A 20293-nucleotide genomic window follows, 5' to 3' on the forward strand; every position below is an offset into this window, starting at 1 on the left:
GTAGACCCTGCCAGGGCTCCCTACAGATATAGGACAGGGGAGTAGGGGAACTCCAGTCCACATAGTGTCACAGAGCAGTGCTCCCCTCTGCATGGGATGGCATGAATGGATCCCTGACATCCTCAGAACATGAGTCTTGCTCATATAGGAGCTTCTCTAGAGGTACAAAGGATTGGACACCCACTGGGAATCTCCCGTATCTCTCCTAAGGACCTGGGACTTCGACATGGGCACCAGAGTGGCCATGGCAGTGAGAGGATGTAGAAGTCTTCCTGCTCTCAGTTCATGACTCTCTGAAGGAAACCTTAAAATTATCCCAAATGTAGTCATCTGGGCCAGGGGCCTCCACTGTTCAACAACTTACTTATTTAGCAGTTTCTATTCCAGTCTCCAGAGAGGAATCCCAAGGACACTTGGGTTCCTCATTAACTTCTCCATGCCTTCTAGAAATACCATTTCTAATATACTGCCCTGCAGCAGGAACTAATTCAGGAGAGAATTCTGGAAGGATCTGTCAGTGTTTTTGAGAACCAACATGGGCAACCTAGCTACTCAGCCCAGGAGGTTGTCTAGAAAATGAAGAAGAAATGTGAGAAGAAAGGGGTGGAAAAAGAGAGAGAAAAGAGAGAGGAGAGAAAGGTATATAATGAGAAAATATATTTATTTATGATATGGAAATTATTTTTCATTTCTAAATTAGTGGAATCCTTTACTGACTGCATCATATGTGCCAAGTCTTGTTTTAAGGGCTAAAACCAGGAGAGGAGTGGAATGTGTTATGGGAGGTGCTATCTTCTTTTTCTTGTACAAACCTTGCTCCAAATTTACATTTTTATTTTTTAAAAAGGGACATTTATTTATTTATTTATTGGCTGCATTGGGTCTTCGTTGCTGTGCGCTGGCTTTCTCTAGTTGCAGTGAGCGGGGGCTACTCTTCGTTGCGGTGCGCGGGCTTCTCATTGCGGTGGCTTCTCTTGTTGTGGAGCACGGGCTCTAGGCGCGCGGGCTTCAGTAGTTGTGGCACGTGGGCTCAGTGGTTGTGGCTCACAGGCTCTAGAGTGCAGGCTCAGTAGTTAGTTGCTCCGCGGCATGTGGGATCTGCCTGGACCCGGGCTCGAACCCGCGTGCCCTGCATTGGCAGGCGGATTCTTAACCATTGCGCCACCAGGGAAGCCCCCAAATTTCCATTTGGAACTCAGTAGGGTGCCTTTATCCAAGCTCTGAAAGTACTATGGCATCAGATATCAATAAAATCTCCTAAGATTCTACAGGCCAGTTCAGTCTTCCCCCAACCCCCTTCAACTCTTGAATCCTACTCCAGCCCACTAAAGAGCCATGTTATGTAAAAAGAGGCCCGGAATTCCCTGGTGGTCCAGTGGTTAGGACTCCGTGTTTTCACTGCTGAAGCCCCGGATTCAATCCCTGGTTGGGGAACTAAGATCCCGCAAGCCCCACGGCACGGCCAACAAAAAAAGAGTCCTAATAGTTGGAACAAATAGAGCCAGGGAAGGCTGTTTGCAAAGGAGAAACCCAGGTTCCTTTTTGTTTTTAGTAATGCCCCTTGTTTTCTCTTCACACAAACATTCTGCATCTCATCACCTCCTGATGCTGCAAACTGAGTCTTTGATTTTTTTGCTGTTCAGTTTTGCAAAGTGTTAGAACAGTTTGTTAAGTACTTCTTGAGTTTTCTTCCTCTGTTTCACTTGCATTGGATTTACTTTCTCTAATTTTCAGTCTGGACCTGATCATTGCTTCTACTCTATGTCAACTAACAACCTGAAAAAACACAAAAGTCTTTCTGTAAAATCTGTACAAGAATGAACATCTGGTGTTGTATAAAGGACTCCAGTCTAGGTTTCTAGAATCTTGGATTTATTCACATATGTGCTGTTTTCTACACAATTGTCATGTACATTCTTAGTGCTTGCATTTCACTATGTAAATTGGGAATTTTATCTTTTTTTGTAAACCACCCATTTATGGACAGTGTACTCTATTCCTGAAACTGTGTTACCCACAAGGTATATCAAGATACATGAAGTGTAGTCTAGATCCCCAAGTGGCCTGTGGAAAGTAGAGAAACTGATTTTGTGATAGAAGTAATATCACTTATATAAACATGCCTTAGTGGGAGTTCAAGGGGTGGAGGAAGTTACTTCCCCTGATGGGTCCAGGAAGGCTTCCAGGAGTAGACTCCATCAGAGCAGGGCCGTGAGGATAAGCAGGGGTTTGCTCAGCATTAGGGAAAGGCTGGGCATTCTAGGTGAAGGAATTGGTGTGGAACAATGCACAAAGGTGGAGAAGGACTGAGTCCTAAGAGATAGAGGTTAAATCACTGGTCCAGCTTCTAGGTGAGAAAAATTGGAATTAGACTCTTGAACTGGCATACTATAATCCTTCAACAAAATTAATCCACGTAATTTTTACTACCTTTCTATATTCTCATCTGAAAATGTGATCCTGTTACCACTGTTGTCCTTATATAAATATGGACACAAATGTTGACCTAGACAGGACTGAAGGCCAAGCTAATAGCACTCTATTTTGTCATATTGTTTTGTGGAATTCCTTAATTCCTTTGACTATTAAGCACGTTTTTTTTTTTTCATATATATTGTGTGTGAAGCGTTTTTATAGGTGATGAGGGTATAAAAGTGAATTAGGTATATTGTACCCCTTCTGTGATGCTTTAGTGTCTCAGTGGGCAGCAAGGCTGTACTCAAGTGTTTATAATATGAGGCAAAACCCATATACTCCAGTCATAGTCTACCTGGCTCAAGAGCTGATCCGATTGGCCTAGTCAGTGGGTTTTGTTGTTGTTGTTAACAATTTAAAATAATTTAAAAATAATTTTTGGAGTTGATGATAACCTTTCCAAACAGGGATTTTCACATAGAAAATATGGATCCCTGGTTTGCCTTAAAATAGCCTGCCAAAATGTGGCCATGTAACCATCAGCTAGAGCAGAGTAGCAACTGCCACTTCTAAAAAGCTCAAGAACTCTTCCCTGATTCCACTCCTCCCTCCTGACTCCCATCCTGTCTGTTCACTCAATGATGATACCTATCTGTCTCCTGTAGACATTTGTGTTTATGAGCCATCAGACTTGTTAAGTGTCCTGAGAGAAGTCTAGATGATACTCTACCCTATCCTTGACCATTCTCCTTTAGACTGTACTCAGAGAACATCCCCAAACACATTTTCTGATAGTTTTTTCTATAGATTCCCTCTGCACATTTTTAATTGCCCTCCATTGCCTTCAAATTAAATCCAAATGACCTAGTTGACAGGAAAGACCTTGGGCTGAGGATCTGTTTATTTGAAAAGAAATTAATACAAACCCATATTGAAAGTATACTGGATTCTCAGCATGATATTGTCTTTAGTATCAAAACGCTGCTAAATGTGAGCTTGTTCTGTTATTTCATTAGTTTAATCACCACATCAGCAGCCACTGAATTATCAGCCAATGTCGTTATGCCATTATTTGTAACCCAGGGACATTGTAAGATATAGTCTTGGGAAACAGTCTTCTGCATTGTGGTAAAAACAACTGTTGAGGACATTGGCCACAGGGTTTCTCAAAGTCATCTGATGTCTAGCGCTTGCAATTTCTTCAGCCCCAGGGTACTCTTGCGATGTGTGCCCTTAACCTGCTGAAAGGGAGATGCCAACTGTCAATACCTTTCTGCACACGGCTTTCCTAATGCAGTGGTAATAACATTTTATAATTATAAACACTGCTTGTTTAACACTGCTTGGTTTAGCCTCTCTTTTGAACAGAGTTGAGTAAATATGACCAAATCTTTGATTTGGGGCTTCATTTTTTCTAGTGTCCTTGGGTTTTTTATTCTTCTGTGAAAGCATTTTTCCAGGTAGAATTTTTCAACTTAAAACTCGAGATACAGCTGTTTATGAAAGTATGAAACGTGTATAACTGCTGAGAAGTGAGCTGACTGATGTTAAGGAGTACACAGAGAAATATTTAAGGTATTAATTGTTATGGGTTTATTTTAACGTGATGAATAATCAGTGTGTCAAATCTGTGGTTTCATATATATTATTGCTTAGAACAAAACTGTGTGAAAAACTGAGCTGATAAAAAGGAAATATTAATAATACAGATGGAATGGAGCTATGGTGCAGGATATCTGATGTCTGGGAAATCCTGAGATGAACAGTCAGGCTTACCTGGGTCTATGCCCTAATTGTCTTGTTTCTCAGTTTGAGCTATTCCACTTGTTTCTCAACAATCGTCATTACTGCTGCTAATTTTTAGTAGTTAAGGCTTTCCTTTTGATGCCATTCAGGCTAATTTTGGGCCTCTTAATTGTTAAGGTATGTTCTTTCTCCAAAGCCAGGATATTTTCCTGTGTGGAACGTTATCTCCTACTTCACCTCAGTCTCACGTGAGAGGAACAAGCTTGTTTGTCTGTTAAAGTGCATGGGCTTTAAAAAAAAAAGATCAGAGTTTGACTCACAGCTCTGCTATTCACCAACCATGTGACCTCACTCAAGGAGTCTGCCTTCCCTTTTCTACCAGGGAAACAGTAAAATTCTTTCTGGATACACAGACATCCTAAGTCTGATGGTGGGTCATGCTGGATGTTGGGCACAGGTGAAAACACTAGAAAGTGTAGGGAGTGTTACCAACTGGACAGCATTATTGTGAGGCTTAATCCCAATTGCCTTGTATGAAATAGGTGCATCAAAGAGGTGGTGGCTTTCTTGTTATTTTCAACCCTTTTTGCATTTATTTTCAACACTCCATAAGGTATAAATATCGTGAATGATGCTGAGATATTTTAGGCTGTATAGCACCCATCAAAGCTTTCCCTTAGGTTTAATAAGTTTTAGGCCTTCTGTTTTCCTATTAGACCAGAGGTTGGTGAGCCTCGCTGGAGAGTGCCAAGAACGGAACCACTCCATGAATGTTTGCTGACTGACAGGTTTCCCCAAGTGCATTAGCCAGTTAGCCAGTCTTCACATCTAGACAGCCTCAGAGGCCTAAGATCACCCTGTAGTCTTCTGTGCTGATCTTTTATCTTGCTCAATTAAACAACAGTTCTGAGGGGTAGGGATTTGCATGCTGCCTGCAATATAATAGTTAAATGTTTTTCTCGATAAGAGTAAAGCAACAATAACAATAATAAATATACATGCTCCATTAGTCAGGTTTCTCCAGAGAAACAGAACCAATGTTATTAAATATATATAAAGAGATTTGTAGTAAGGAATTGGTTCATGCAATTATGGAGGCTGGCAAATTCTAAGATCTCCAGGGTGAGTCAGCAAGCTAGAGACCCAGGAGAGCTGTTGGTGTAGTTCTAATCCAAACGCAGGCAGGCAGGCTGTAGACCCATGAAGAGCTGATGTTTCAGTTTGAGTCAAAAGGCAGGAAAAAGCCGATGTCCCAGTTTGAAGGCCATCAGGCAGGAGAATTCTGTCTTATTTGGGGGAAGGGTCAGCCTTTTTGTTCTATTCAGGCCTTCAACTGACCGGATGAGGCCCACCCACATTAGGGAGACAATCTGTTTTACTCAGTCTACCAATTTCAATATTAATGTCATCTAAAACCACCCTCACAGAAATACCCAAGATAGTGTTTGACTGAACATCTGGGCACCCCATGGCCCAGTCAAGATGACACAAAATTAACCATCACATATACATACATATATTTTATTTCAGGTAATCGAGCTATTTCTTCTGGATTTAGGTATAATCTTTAAAAAAAAATAAGATTTACATAGTAGAAAAATTCAGAAATGAGGATTGCATTTTCTGTAGACATTCCACTACACACACACACACACACACACACACACACACCCCTACTCCTTTATCAGGAATTCAGAGAATTACAAGAGTCTGAGTTGGAAGGAACTTGGACATTTGTTCCAAGTCCTTCATTTAACATCTGAGGACCAGAATGGTGGAGTGATTTATCTAGCTGACACAGAAAAGTAGACAGAGAACTGGGAAAGAAACACATGGCTCCTTGAAACAAGGATTCCGTAAGTACTACGTGGCTATTTAAAAAACAAGGTGGGTCTATGTACAACCTGCAGAGATCTCCAGGAGAACGTGCAGAGTCAAGGTAGTGGGGCAGAGAGAAGTAAGGAGGGAGGAGCTGGAACTCGATACAGAAGAGGAAGGAAAGTATGACAAAGTGAGCTTCTCAAATGAGTACTTAGACGAGAGAGGAAGAGGAGGAAGGGAGAGTCCTGAGGGCCTGGGGTCTGGAGGAGGAGGGACTGGTAACTAGGGGAAGTGAGACAGAGATGCCCTACTCTCTATCTCTCCATTCCCTCTTCTAGGACAGAGAACATGACTCAGATGCGTATCCTCTTCCTACTCACTCCTGGACAAGACAGTCTTCTTCTAGGCCAAGAACTTTGTAAATTTCCTCAATTAACTCGTCAGCGTCATTAGTAAGGGTTAGGGGGCACTCCTTGCATTTGAAGTAAGACCTCCCCACCGCAATCGGGTTGATTCTCCAGGCTCAGCAGCATCAGGCATGGTTGATGACTCCCTCCTCCTTGATGAGGCTGACCTGGCAATGGGGCTTCTTGTGACACAAACAAGGGTGAAAAGCATTATGAGATCAGTCCCATTGCCCTCAAGACAGATAGTTGTGTCAATCTGCATGTTGGGTGTGGGACACCACTGTCTCCTGGCTCTTTCATGACCCCTAATTTAAAATGCTGCAGGTAGAGAGTTCCCTGGTGGTCCAGTGGTTAGGACTCTGCACTCTGGCTGCCGAGGGCGGCTGGGTTCAGTCCCTGGTAGGGGAACTAAAATCCCACAAGCTGCCCTGGCAAATAAAAATAAATGAAATGCTACCCGTAGTTTCCCCACCCCTCCATTCTCCTTCCTGCTCTATTTCCCCCATAGAGCTCATCACCCTGTCTATATAACTTACATATTTATTATTTTTATTGTCTCCTTTTTGTCTGCTGTATTCTCTGAAGAGTCCCACATACCTCTAACGGTGTCTCACACATAGGTACTCAAGAAATGTTTGCTGAATAAGCCTCCTCAAATCAATTGCCATGACACAATCAATATTCCTGAGATGTCAAGGTCCCTGACTGATTTAGGCTCCATGCCAGCCCTTACCAGCTGCTTTTGCAACTGAAGCTCCGCACTGATCACCCACGAGGCCTAATAGGGGTCTGGTGTAGACACCTCCTTTCCTAGTAGGACAAGTGCTGGTGATCCAATCCCCTTTTGTTTGGTGAACCTCAGTCTTTCCTTCTAACGCTTCCGGTCCGGAGTCCGCACCCCTCGCTGAACCCAGCCGGCTGCCTCTCTCACAGCCTCTCCGATGGCTGAGGGCCTTTGACCGCAACGCGGAGCCATCTGTAAGTGCGCCTTCCCGCCAGCAGAGGGCAGGTGCTGCTGCGAAATTCCGTGCTGGGCTCGCGCCTTGCTCCAGCCTTGCCGGTTTTCTTGGCTAGTTCTCCCCTCTTCCCTCCTCGCCCTCTTCTTGGGCAGGATTGAAGGAAACCGGGCCCGGAGAGTCAGCAAGTTCTTGCGTGCGCGCGACTGTGGTGCTGGGACGGTGGGCATCTGCTCGGGAAAGCCATGCTCCCACCATGGGATGATGCTCTCCAGGCTCACTGACCGATCTGCGCACGGCCGCTCTAATAAAACTCCGATGGTGCTGACCCTGAGCCCCGAGTGACCGGGTCCACCGCGTTTTCCTTCGAGTCTCTTCACCCCCAAAGCCTCTGCCACCGCGGGGGCAGATCACAGGCTTCCGAGAGGGGTCTGGAGGCTCTACCCCGAGGGTCTCCGCTTCCTTCATAGAAACAAACCCCAGACTTGCAAGCACAGCCCGAGGACAAGGCGCTGCCAGGAGAGGAGGGGCCGCGGAGTAGGGGCGAGCCCACCTCTCCCCTCGCCTTTGCTCTAGCAGGCGGGTTCCCACGGCCGCCACCTTGGCCGGCAGGGGGCGCTGCGCCGCCTGGACCCCGCGGGCCGAGAGGGACCAGAACTTTTACCTCCTGGTTCTTAGAGATGGCTTCGAACTTTCAAAAGCCTCCTTCAGTCACTGAGGAAAACCGCAGGATAATAAGTGAGTAGGCTTCAGATAATGAGCGCCTGCTGTGTACCACGAACTCTCCATCACGAAGGTGGTGATGTGCGGAAGGAGGGCCGGGCGAGGAAGGAGGGATATCTGCGGCGCTCTGCTTCTCCGCCTCGAGGGGAGAGGTGGGAGTTTCGAGGTCAGCTCTATGCTGCATCACCAAGGCAATTTACGTTTTATTTCATCACTTCATTGTTTGAACTTTCTATGACCAGGGACCTTTCCTTACTCGACTGAGAAAGGGCTACAGTGAGGTAGCCTATTTGACTTTTTCCGTTCAAAATACAGATGCGTTGTACCTGCAAATGGCAGACGTAAATTCAACCGTTGAGAGCAAATCTAGTAAAAAGGATGTCTTCCTCTGGTCCTTGTCTAATAGGCCCAAATTTTATTTTCCAGACGCAATAATTTTTCAGTTGTTTTTTTTTTTTGGTATACTTTTACAGTCTTTATATAATCTACACATGTTAAACACATTTATAAGTTTGTTGACATGAGTATAGATGCGAGTGTTTCTCTCCTCTTTTTTCCCTCCCACAAATAGTAACATGTTATATTCAGTGTTCTACACCATTACCTCTTTCCCAGCGACAATATATTTTGGACATATTCCATGCCGGCAGCAAGAGTGTACCTTATACTATTTAGTGGCTGTATAGTATTCTTCTGTAAGGATATACCATTGTTTTTTATCCAGTCCCATATTCAGGATATTCTGTTTGTTTCCAAACTTTTACTAGTATAAACAAGTTGGAATGATTATAGTGGAACAAAGCAGCAACATTAAGCACCATGTGTTTACTTCAGTGCATGTGCTATTGGCAAGTCACCCCATGTACTTGTCATGGGCTTCCTAGGGCCTTTGCTGAAGCTCCTGCATGGGTGGAGGGTGGGGAATGCTGTGGTCTGACAACAGAAAAGCCTTCCAGGTGCACATGGTGTCACTGGATCTAATGAAGCCTAGGGAAAGTGAACATTTTCAGCACAACTCACAGTTATTTTTTCTTGTAACGGGAATCTGAGGAGTCAGTATCAATTGGATCAAACTTTGGTCTTTTAATACCGGAGAGGGTTAAAATAATAACCATGTTTATATATGGAGGACAAACTAAGATGCCAAGATAGATAGCTAATTTTTATATTCACACTGAACATATTCTAGAGCAAATTCAAAGTTCTCATTTGTAAAACAATTTCTTTATTTAAACTGACCCTCACAATAGCCCATAAGGCAGGTATTACTATCCCCATTTTAGAGGTTATACTGAGGCCCAAAGAGTGACGTAATAGCAGGTAGAAGCAGAGCCACAAGCGACTCCTTCAAAGCGTGATGTTATCCTTCATTGTGGGCTGCTTCTTAGAAGGAGGCAGGATGCATAGTAGGTTTAAGGTAAGTTTCATCCATTCAGGTGGCCTCTGAGTCTCTTGTCTAAGATGGGCATATCATCCAGGCTGAAATACCTGCTTCATCAGGTATGTCAGGGTTTTGTTTCCTAGGTAATAATGTTTCCTTAATAAAATGTATTTATAGAATGTGAGTCTCCATTCTAATGGTTCTCTCACCTTTCATACCCCCAAGGACCCTTGTTATTTTCCCTTCATGCAGAAGCTATGTTTATATACACAAGTAATAAAATTATTTTTTGCCATTTTAATTGATCACATATAATATATATATATATATATATATATATTATATGTATAATTGTTATGTGATACTTTTGAGTACCTGAGTTAAATGGTTTTACCATGGCATAGGTACTTTCTGTTCAGTTGTTTCATTAGCCTCTGCTATTCCTCCTTAATATAGGTAAACGTGTGTTTCTTTTTGGATATTTGCAATAACATATAGTATAATACTTGCACTCTAGTAAAGCAGTTGTCAAAATGTGGTCCAAGGACCCTGATGGCTGCAAGGAAATAAATTCTTCCAATAATCTGAATGAATTTGGGAATAGATTCTCCGTTAATCAACCCTTTAGATGAGAGTGCGGCCTGGCCAACGCTTTGATTGCAGCCTTGTGAGACCCTGAGTGGAGGACCCAGAAAAACTGTGCCTGGATTCCTGATCCACAAAAACCGTGAGATAATAATTATATGTTGTTTTTAAGCTGCTAAGTTTTCATTAATTTATTATGCAAAAATGAAAAATTGATACGATCTATGTGTCTTCATTCATTCGAAAACTTTACTTAACATCTGATTGGTACCAGGTACTGTTCTAGGCACACGGGATGTAGCAATGTACTGAGGCCTTTTATTCCATGCAATGGGTCTCAGCCAAAACCTTTGATCATTTCTCCCTTCATTCAACGGGAAAATGTCACAATGACAGGTAGGTCAGCTGTGTGCACTCAGGTGATGATTGGGTCAAGTTAACACAGGGTTTTCCTAGGATATAGGTGCACGATTAGAAGTATTTGTAGCTGGAGTTGTCTTGGGCTCCCAAGGCAAATGGTACCTCCACTTCCTCTCACCTTGGAATAGCCCCAATATCGAGACACTATCAATTTCCATCATAGGCTTCTGAAGTCAGGATCAGTTAAAGTGAGTCCCAAATGCCAGGCTGGGGACAGGTTACAACAGAAACACCTGAAGAAAGATTTGGAAGTGCTGACTCCTGAGCTCCCAAACTCTGCAGTTTTCTAAATGAACAAGGGCATAGGCAAGATTCACTTTGTGACCGAGTGGAACACAAAGATGAGGTATCGGTGATCACCACAGTGCCTTAGTTTCTTCTAAGGCGTCTTAATAAAGACCATGGAAAGTGCCCACTGAATTCAACCTCATTTGACCTCTCAGTAAAACAACCCCCATTCTGAGACTCTGCGGAGGTCATGATGAGTGACCAAATACGATGTTGTATTTGTTGGTTGGCTACGACCAATATCCGCTGCCTAGAATAATAGCTTGATACCAGAAAAACCATGGTTGGATTTCTGGCCTCACAGAATGTCAAAGGAGAGCAGCAGGGTGGGTATGAACCCAGGTTTCAGTATGGGACAACCTCACCTCGACCACACACCCCGACCTCTGCCCAATATTCCGTAGCAGCAAGACTAAAAGTTTTTGCTCTCAGTATCACTTTACACTCTAAAAGTTACTGAGAACAGCAAAGAGCTTTTGTTTATGTTGATTATACCTATTTATACTTACCTTATTAGAAATTTGAACCAAGAAATTTTAGAATGCTTAGTAATTAATTCAAAAATCATTTAATAACAATATCGAATCATTAAATGTTGATATAATATTTTTTTTTAAAACTTATTTTCTAAAACAAAAAATAGTAATAAGAAGAATGCCGTTGTTTCACATTTTCTTTAATGGCTGACTCTATACTGACAGCTGGATTCTCACATCTGCTTTTGCATTCATCCATTGTACTATGTTGTTTTGCTAAACTATGTAAAGAGAACCTGGCCTCACATAGATATGTGGTTTGAAAGGTAAGAACCTAATAGACACTGTGAAAGGGTTTGTGGGACCACCAGGTTCCTCGAACCATACTTGACCTGATCAGTGCATGCATCTCTCATTTCTCAGGTCACAGTGGTTGATTCTGAGATCAACCCTAAACACAATCAGATACGTCTGATGGGAACGTTGGCGTATGAAGACAGGGCCCTCCTCTGCTGGACTTATTCCTGAGAGGGTATATGGTTTGGCGTTGTTGCAGTCACCTTACAAAAATGTGAGAGAAATTTGCCTGAAATGTGCACCAAGGTCTAGGAGAGATGGAAATGGAGAAAGAGAGAGAAACTTTGGTTCTCTTTTCATCATCTGAGTTCTGATAAGCTGCACATTAAGCCATAACAGCCCGTTATTTCTCAGGGCAGTTTAGCTGTTCTTGCAGATTGTTAGGACATCATCAGCAAGGCCAAGTACTTGTGGAGGGAAGGGGTTTCGGCACACCGTTGTGGCCGGAGGAGCTCCTGAAACAATCAGAGCTGTGGAGGACCCAGTGGGTCACAAGCTGGTCAAAATCCACGGGGAAGTGTAGAGGATATTAAAATAGATGAATAAATGAATTAATTTAATCCTCCACTTGGTTTTGAATCTCTTTGTTTTTTAGATAACTGCTCATGATGAAAGGATTGTGGCAAATGGCTCTCGCATTTTGTTAGAAAGCAAATGAAGAATTTGTTGTTTCTCATTATTAGCTGTGTCCTAGGTTCTCGACTCCCCTCCAGACAGATTTCACCTCATAGGCGAGACTGAATTTCTGGTAAGTTCAGAAGTGCACTGACCTAATATAGGTGGGTCCTGATGTCTTTTGCCGGATTTGGTAATGTCCAGATGGTGCACCATGGGTCGTATTTTCTAACTCAGTGGGTATGTGTGAACGATTTGATCTACTTGGTGTTCCTGTTAGCCACTGTAATCACCCTGCTACTCCCATTCACTAATGTCTCTCATGTCACCAATTCTGAATCCAACATACCTTTGAAATACTGAGAATTTTGAAGTAGGCATTGTTCTCTTTTTTTTTTTAATTTTTAAATTTAATTTAATTTATTTTTTTATACAGCAGGTTCTTATTAGTCATCAACTTTATACACATCAGTGTATACATGTCAATCCCAATCGCCCAATTCATCCCACCCCCACCCCCCCGCCGCTTTCCCCCCCTTGGTGTCCATACGTTTGTTCTCTACATCTGTGTCTCTATTTCTGCCCTGCAAGCCGGTTCACCTGTACCATTTTGCTAGGTTCCACATATATGCGTTAATATACAATGTTTGTTTTTCTCTGTCTGACTTACTTCACTCTGTATGACAGTCTCTAGATCCATCCATGTCTCAACAAATGACCCAATTTCGTTCCTTTTTATGGCTGAGTAATATTCCATTGTGTATATGTACCACATCTTCTTCATCCATTCGTCTGTCGATGGGCATTTAGGCTGCTTCCATGACCTGGCTATTGTAAATAGTGCTGCAATGAACATTGGGGTGCATGTGTCTTTTTGAAATATGGTCTCCTCTGGGTATATGCCCAGTATATACCCAGATTGTATATACCCAGTGCCCAGGGATTGCTGGATCATATGGTAATTCTATTTTTAGTTTTTTAAGGAAGCCTCCATACTGTCCTCCATAGTGGCTATATCAATGTACATTCCCACCAACAGTGCAGGAGGGTTCCCTTTTCACCACACCCTCTCCAGCATTTGTTGTTTGTAGATTTTCTGATGATGCCCATTCTTACTGGTGTGAGGTGATACCTCATTGTAGTTTTGATTTACATTTCCCTAATAATTAGTGATGTGGAGCAGCTTTTCATGTGCTTCTTGGCCATCTATATGTCTTCTTTGGAGAAATGTCTATTTAGGTCTTCTGCCCATTTTAGGATTGGGTTGTTTGTTTTTTTTTTTTAATATTGAGCTGCATGAGCTGTTTATATATTTTGGAGATTAATCTGTTGTCCGTTGATTCGTTTGCAAATATTTTCTCCCATTCTGAGGGTTGTCTTTTCATTTTGTTTATGGTTTCCTTTGCTGTGCAAAAGCTTTGAAGTTTCATTAGGTCCCATTTGTTTATTTTTGTTTTTATTTCCATTACTCTAGCAGGTGGATCAAAAAAGATCTTGCTGTGATTTATGTCAAAGAGTGTTCTTCCTATGTTTTCCTCTAAGAGTTTTATAGTGTCCGGTCTTACATTTAGGTCTCGAATCCATTTTGAGTTTATTTTTGTGTATGATGTTAGGGAGTGTTCTAATTTCATTCTTTTACATGTAGCTGTCCAGTTTTCCCAGCACCACTTATTGAAGAGGCTGTCTTTTCTCCATTGTATATCCTTGCCTCCTTTGTCATAGATTAGTTGACCATAGGTGCGTGGGTTTATCTCTGGGCTTTCTATCCTGTTCCATTGATCTATGTTTCTGTTTTTGTGCCAGTACCATATTGTCTTGATTACTGTAGCTTTATAGTATAGTCTGAAATCACGGAGTCTGATTCCTCCAGCTCCGTTTTTCTCCCTCAAGACTGCTTTGGCTATTCGGGGTCTTTTGTGTCTCCATACAAATTTTAAGATTTTTTGTTCTAGTTCCGTAAAAAATGCCATTGGTAATTTGATAGGGATTGCACTGAATCTGTAGATTGCTTTGGGTAGTATAGTCATTTTCACAGTGTTGATTCTTCCAATCCAAGAACATGGTATATCTCTCCATCTGTTGGTATCATCTTTAATTTCTTTCATCAGTGTCTTATAGTTTTCTGCATACAGGTCTTTTGTCTCCCTAGGTCGGTTTATTCCTAGGTATTTTATTCTTTTTGTTGCAATGGTAAATGGGAGTGTTTCCTTAATTTCTCTTTCAGATTTTTCATCATTAGTGTGTAGGAATGCAAGAGATTTCTGTGCATTAATTTTGTATCCTGCAACTTTACCAGATTCATTGATTAGCTCTCGCAGTTTTCTGGTGGCATCTTTAGGATTCTCTATGTATAGTATCATGTCATCTGCAAACAGTGACAGTTTTACTTCTTCTTTTCCAATTTGTATTCCTTTTATTTCTTTGTCTTCTCTGATTGCAGTGGCTAGGACTTCCAAAACTATGTTGAATAATAGTGGCGAGAGTGGACAACCTTGTCTTGTTCCCGATCTTAAGGAAATGTTTTCAGCCTTTCACCATTGAGAATGATGTTTGCTGTGGGTTTGTCATATATGGCCTTTATTATGTTGAGGTAGGTTCCCTCTATGCCCACTTTCTGGGGAGTTTTTATCATAAAAGGGTGTTGAATTTTGTCAAAAGTTTTTCTGCATCTATTGAGATGATCATATGGTTTTTCTTCTTCAACTTGTTAATATGGTGTATCACATTGATTGATTTGCGTATATTGAAGAATCCTTGCATCCCTGGGATAAATCCCACTTGATCATGGTGTATGATCCTTTTAATGTGTTGTTGGATTCTGTTTTCTAGTATTTTGTTGAGGATTTTTGCATCTATATTCATCAGTGATATTGGTCTGTAATTTTCTTTTTTTGTAGTGTCTTTTTCTGGTTTTGGTATCAGGGTGGTGGTGGCCTCATAGAATGAGTTTGGGAGTGTTCCTTCCTCCGCAATTTTTGGGAAGAGTTTCAGAAGGATGGGTGTTAGATCTTCTCTAAATGTTTGAGAAGAATTCACCTGTGAAGCCATCTGATAGAATTCACCTGTGAAGCCATCTGGTCCTGGACTTTTGTTTGTTGGAAGATTTTAAATCACAGTTTCAATTTCATTACTTGTGATTGGTCTGTTCATATTTTCTATTTCTTCCTGGTTCAGTCTTGGAAGGTTATACCTTTCTAAGAGTTTGTCCATTTCTTCCAAGTTATCCATTTTATTGGCAGAGAGTTGCTTGTAGTAGTCTCTTAGGATGGTTTGTATTTCTGCGGTGTCTGTTGTAACTTCTCCTTTTTCATTTCTAATTTTATTGATTTGAGTCCTCTCCGTCTTTTTCTTGATGAGTCTGGCTAATGGTTTATCAATTTTGTTTATCTTCTCAAAGAACCAGCTTTTAGTTTTATTGATCTTTGCTATTGTTTTCTTTATTTCTATTTCATTTATTTCTTCTCTGATCTTTATGATTTCCTTCCTTCTGCTAACTTTGGGTTTTGTTTGTTCTTCTTTCTCTAGTTCCTTTAGGTGTAAGGTTAGATTGTTTATTTGAGATTTTTCTTGTTTCTTGAGGTAGGCTTGTATAGCTATAAACTTCCCTCTTAGAACTGCTTTTGCTGCATCCCATAGGTTTTGGATCGTCATGTTTTCACTCATTTGTCTCTAGGTATTTTTTGATTTCCTCTTTGATTTCTTCAGTGATCTCTTGGTTATTTAGTAACATATTGTTTAGCCTCCATGTGTCTGTGTTTTTTTTTTAATGTTTTTTCCCCTGTAATTCATTTCTAATCTCACAGTGTTGTTATCGGGAAAGACGCTTGACATGATTTCAATTTTCTTAAATTTACTGAGGATTGATTTGTGACCCAAGGTGTGATCTATCCTGGAGAATGTTCCGTGCGCACTTGGGAAGAAAGTGTAATTTGCTGTTTTTGGATGAAATGCCCTATAAATATCAATTAAATCTATCTGGTCTATTGTGTCATTTAAAGCTTGTTTTTCCTTATTTATTTTCATTTTGGATGATCTGTCCATTGGTGTAAGTGAGGTGTTAAAGTCCCCCACTATTACTGTGTTACTGTCGATTTCCTCTTTTATAGCTGTTAGCAGTTGCCTTATGTATTGAGGTGCTCCTATGTTGGGTGCATATATATTTATAATTGCTATATCTCCTTCTTGGATTGATCCCTTGATCATTATGTAGTGTCCTTCCCTGTCTCTTGTAACATTCTTTATTTTAAAGTTTATTTTATCTGATATGAGTATTGCTACTCCAGCTTTCTTATGATTTCCATTTGCATGGAATATCTTTCTCCATCCCCTCACTTTCAGTCTGAATGTGTCCCTAGGTCTGAAGTGGGTCTCTTGTAGACAGCATATATATGGGTCTTGTTTTTGTATCCATTCAGCAAGCCTGTGTCTTTTGGTTGGAGCACTTAATCCATTCACGTTTAAGGTAATTATCGATATGTATGTTCCTATGACTGTTTTCTTAATTGTTTTGGGTTTGTTTTTGTAGGTCCTTTTCTTCTCTTGTGCTTCCCACTTAGAGAAGTTCCTTTAGCATTTGGTGGTGGTTTGGTGGTGCTGAATTCTCTTAGCTTTTGCTTGTTTGTAAAGCTTTTGATTTCTCCATCGAATCTGAATGAGATCCTTGCTGGGTAGAGTAATCTTGGTTGTAGGTTCTTCCCGTTCATCACTTTAAGTATATCATGCCACTCCCTTCTGGCTTGTAGAGTTTCTGCTGAGAAATCCACTGTTAACCTTATGGGAGTTCCCTTGTATGTTATTTGTCGTTTTTCCCTTGCTGCTTTCAATAATTTTTCTTAGTCTTTAATTTTTGCCAGTTTGATTACTATGTGTCTCGGCGTGTTTCTCCTTGGGTTTATCCTGTATGGGACTCGCTGCTCTTCCTGGATTTGGGTGGCTATTTCGTTTCCCGTGTTAGGGAAATTTTAGAGTATAATCTCTTCAAATATTTTCTCGGGTCCTTTCTCTCTCTCTTCTCCTTCTGGGACCCCTATAATGCGAATGTTGTTGCGTTTAATGTTGTCCCAGAGGTCTCTTAGGCTGTCTTCATTTCTTTTCATTCTTTTTTCTTTGTTCTGTTCTGCAGCAGTGAATTCCACCCTTCTGTCTTCCAGGTCACTTATCCGTTCTTCTGCCTCAGTTATTCTGCTATTGATTCCTTCTCGTGTAGTTTTCCTTTCAGTTATTGTATTCTTCATCTCTGTTTGTTTGTTCTTTAATTCTTCTAGGTCTTTGTTAAACATTTCTTGTATCTTCTCGATCTTTGCCTCCATTTTTTAAAAAAAATAAATGTATTTATTTATTTGTTTGTTCTTATTTTTGGCTGCGTTGGGTCTTCCTTGCTGTGCGCGGGCTTTCTCTAGTTGTGAGCGGGGCCTACTCTTCGCTGTGGTGCGTGGGCTCCTCATTGTTGTGGCTTCTCTTGTTGCGGAGCACAGGCTCTAGGCACGCAGGCTTCAGTAGTTGTGGTGCGTGGGCTCCGTAGTTGTGGCTTGCGGGCTCTTGCGGCACATGGGCTTAGTTGCTCCGCGGCATGTGGGATCTTCCCAGACCAGGGCCTGAACCCGTGTCCCTTGCATTGGCAGGCAGATTCTTAACCACTGCGCCGGCAGGGAAGCCCTGCCTCCATGCCTTTCCCGAGGTCCTGGATCATCCTCACTATCGTTATTCTGAATTGTTTTTCTGGAAGGTTGCCTATCTCCACTTCATTTAGTTGTTTTTCTGGGGTTTTATCTTGTTCCTTCATCTGGTACATAGCCCCCTGCCTTTTCATCTTGTCTATCTTTTTTGTGAATGTGGTTTTTGTTCCATAGACTGCAGGATTGTAGTTCTTCTTGCTTCTGCTGTCTGCCCTCTGGTGAGGCTATCTAAGAGGCTTATGCAAGTTTCCTGATGGGAGCTACCTAGGCATTGTTCTTACGTTATTATTATAACTCGTACTTGAGACATGAATAACAGTTAACAGTGCCACATTTCTATGTGCGTTTTAGGAAGCAAATTTAATAACATAAGTAAAGTTTTAGTTTCAAAAAAAGGCTATTTTTCATAGGTAATTTGAATTGGGGATGGGAACAGAATTTCTGTGCTCCCTTCCCTACTCGTTGCCTCACTCTCTTTTTTTTCTTCCAGTTTTACTGAGATATAATTGACATACAGCACTGTATAAGTTTAAGGTGTACAGCATAACGATTTGACTTACAAACATAATGAAGTAATTAGCACCATAAATTTAGTGAACCTTCATCATCTCTTATAGATACAAAATTAAAGAATTGGAAAATATTTTTTTTCCTTGTGATGAGAGCTCTTTGGATTTATTCTCTTAACAACTTTCATATATAACATACAGCAATGTTAATTGCATTTATCATGTTGTATATCACATCCCTAGTGCTTATTTATCTTATAACTGGAAGTTTGACTCTGTTTATCCAAATCCCCCTCCCTCTCATCCCCCACCTCTGGTAACCACAAATCTGATCTCTTTTTCTATGAGTTTGTTTTGTTTGTTTGTTTGTTTGTTTGTTTTTGAAGTATAATTGACCTACAGCACTATGTTAGTTCCTGGTACGTAGCAGAGTGATTCAGTATTTCCTTACATTTCAAAATGAACACCATGACATCTGCTTATCATCTGTTACCAAAGATATGACATAATCATTGACTATATTCCCCCACACTGTAAATGTATACCTGTGACTCATTTGTTTTATAACTGGAAGTTTTTACATCTTAATCTCCCTCACCTATTTCTTTCATTCCCTTATCCTGCTCCCCTCTGGCAAACACCTGTTTGTTATCTGTACCAATGACTCTGTTTCTGTTTTGTTATGCTTGTTCATTTGTTTTGTTTTGTAGGTTCCACATATAAGTGAAATCATACAGTATTTGTCTTTCTCTGTCTGACTTATTTCACCAAGCATGATCCCCTCTAGGTCCGTCCATGTTGTCACAGTCTCACTCCCTTATGTGATTCAAATGGAAACAGTGCCTAAAATCTCAATATCAGACAAAAACAAATCAGAAGGTTTAGATCAGATTGCTCTCCTCTCACATCTCCTGACCTGACCCTGGGGCCTTCTCTCCCTGATCTGAGGGTCACTTGAGACAATCTGCTTCGTACCCACACAGAGGAATCTGCTCCTGATGTTAAAACATAAACTAGAAACAATAACAATGTGAACGGCCCTTTCACTTCATGCTGTACCTTACAAAGTGTGTTACAACCACTAACTGCTTTCACTCTTCCAAGACTTCCTTGAGATTTGGTACTATTACGAGCATTTTAGAAAGTTAGAAATGGAGGCTTAGGGAAGAGAAGTGGACTCCAAGGAACGTGTCCTTGGAACATGCTGACGTGAACAATTAACTTCTCTAATAGTGGCCACTGTAGTGCTGGCCTCAGGTTCAGTGCAGTCAGATCTTGAGTGTCTATCAGAGAGGGCGGTGGGAGCCAAGCCACGGCTTTGTCGTCACAGAGCACAGAATCCTCCTTGCTCTGCTTTGAATCCTCCTGCCTCCCGGGAGGGAGAAGCTACTTCTAAGCTTCAGGGCCACCAGCTCCCTCTGACCCCAGCCCAATCTTCAGCACAGGGACCGGGGAAGATGAGGAACAGAGGAAAAGCAGGAAGAGAGTGGGGAAGCATGGCCTCAGGGAGGGGGAACAGCATGGTGCTGCGGAGTGAGAGGATGAAGGTGCATTTTACTGACATGAGGAAATCTCTTCTGTTCCCCTCTCCCTCCGCTTCCAATCCTTCACTAAAGCCTGATGATTCGAACTTGGAAACATAATCCTAAACCTGCACTTTTTCTTCTGCCCTATTGCTATTACCTTATCCCATGCCTCTGGGATTTGGCCTGGATACCACGAGTTCCTGACTGTCCCCGCAGTCCCTGCACAGCTGCCAGACTGATCTTCAGGTCACAGTATTATCTAACATGCTCCATTTGTACCCCATAGGAAATTTACTCTTTATTTTCATCTCCATAGGTATGAAGCATCTGAGCCTCAATAACCTCTATCACTAATGCTCATGGTTAAAATGCTCTTGTCCTGCTAGACTAACT

General features: G+C 41.5%; 1 long non-coding RNA gene across 1 annotated transcript in view; it reads left to right on the top strand.

Moving 5' to 3' along the window:
* The window catches only part of LOC137758973 (uncharacterized), a 52156-nt gene that overhangs the window by 21745 nt on the left and 10118 nt on the right, over positions 1-20293 (top strand). Inside the window, exons 4-5 of the long non-coding RNA XR_011073035.1 lie at positions 10078-10176; positions 12171-12323. This is a non-coding gene — a long non-coding RNA (uncharacterized lncRNA). The remainder of the gene's footprint in view (positions 1-10077; positions 10177-12170; positions 12324-20293) is intronic.

This window comes from Eschrichtius robustus, chromosome 1 (assembly GCF_028021215.1).
Source record: "Eschrichtius robustus isolate mEscRob2 chromosome 1, mEscRob2.pri, whole genome shotgun sequence".
Lineage (NCBI taxonomy): Eukaryota > Metazoa > Chordata > Mammalia > Artiodactyla > Eschrichtiidae > Eschrichtius > Eschrichtius robustus.